Here is a 1,721-nt window from a genome sequence, read left to right on the forward strand (position 1 = left end):
TTTTTTCACCTTTGATGTATAAGTCCTTCACCTGCCTTCATCAAGAATCCTGTTAAATGGGTTTAGCAACAATCCCCCCCCCCATATTTAATGTCTTCTCTTAGTAATTTTTTCTTCCACTGCCCCCTTATTCTGCTCCTTGGCTGAAAATCTCTTATCTTCACTGTATTCAGAGTTAAAACTGATATAGTTCTCTTACTGCCAGTCTTTAAAAAAAAATAATTAATTTGCTTATTTTTATTTATTTATATTTTAATTGAATTTATCAGAATGACACTGGTTGGCAAAACCATTCAGGTTTCAAGTGCACAACTTAACCACCTCTCTCTGCATACTGCATCGTGCTCCCTCTCCTTCTGTCCCCATTTTCCTCACATCTGCCCACCTCCACTTTGTCCCCACCCCTCTTTCTCTCTGGCTATCACCACATTGTTGACTATGTCTATGTGTTATGTACATGTGATTTTTGGCTCATCCCTTCACCTTCTTCATCCAGTCCTCCCAACCCCCTCCCCTCTGACAGTTGCCAATCTGTTCCGTGTGGCCATGCCTCTGTTACTATTTTGTTCATCCGTTTATTGTGTTCATTAGCTTCCACATATAAGTGATATCATATGGTATTTGCCTTTCTCTGACTGTTGCCGGTCCGGACACCTATTACAGTAGTTCCAAATAAAGTTTTCCTTACTGTTTTAATAAGTGTCAGAATAAGTTTTTACGTTAACAGGGGTGGTGGTGGGGATCCAGCATTCTTTTTTTTTTTTTTCATTTTTCCAAAGCTGGAAACGGGGAGGCAGTCAGACAGACTCCCGCATGCGCCTGACTGGGATCCACCTGGCATGCCCACCAGGGGCGATGCTCTGCCCCTCTGGGGCGTCGCTCTGTTGCATCCAGAGCCATTCTAGCACCTGAGGCAGAGGCCACAGAGCCATCCTCAGTGCCTGGGCCATCTTTGCTTCAATGGAGCCTTGGCTGAGAGAGGGGAAGAGAGAGACAGAGAGGAAGGAGAGGGGGAGGGGTGGAGAAGCAGATGGTGCTTCTCCTGTGTGCCCTGGCCGGGGATCGAACCCAGGACTCCTGTACGCCAGGCCGACGCTCTACTGCTGAGCCAACCGGCCAGGGCCGGATCCAGCATTCTTACTTTGTTGTCTTCAAACATTAGAACCATTCAAATAATCCATCTCCACCTTGCTTTTTTCTCATGTTTACCTGATAACCTCTGATGGATTCTAGCTTCCAACGTTATTTATAGGTTAAAGAGAATATTCACCATTTTATGATTTTCACTGTTAATTAGTACGTTGGCATTGATGCTGTTTTATATATACCTGTGATTAATCATGGAGTAGTATTCCCAAGGTCACACTGAAAAAAATCAAGTTTCTGGGGTCTGGGGTCACAGATAAAAGAACCAGAAGGTGAGATCTGGCCACAGTGAACAACAATATTTAAGAATCCCTCCTAGATCATAGGAAACACAGCTACCTAATGAACATCAGCAAGCAAAGTTTTTGAAAAGTTGACAGGGAATTAAGGATGAGGAAGTAATGTGGATAATATAAATTATTGTGGCTGCTGTATTCAAAATTTAATCTTTCTTCTCTCCTACTGTGTGTATCTAGGACTCAATCACATCTGTGTTTCTATTTTCTCTCAGATCTACTATGGCTTTTTCCTGACCTGGGGATCTTATTAAAATGCCGATTCTGGTTCAGAGGTTC

Source organism: Saccopteryx bilineata, chromosome 12, assembly GCF_036850765.1.
Source record: "Saccopteryx bilineata isolate mSacBil1 chromosome 12, mSacBil1_pri_phased_curated, whole genome shotgun sequence".
Classification (NCBI taxonomy): Eukaryota; Metazoa; Chordata; class Mammalia; order Chiroptera; family Emballonuridae; genus Saccopteryx; species Saccopteryx bilineata.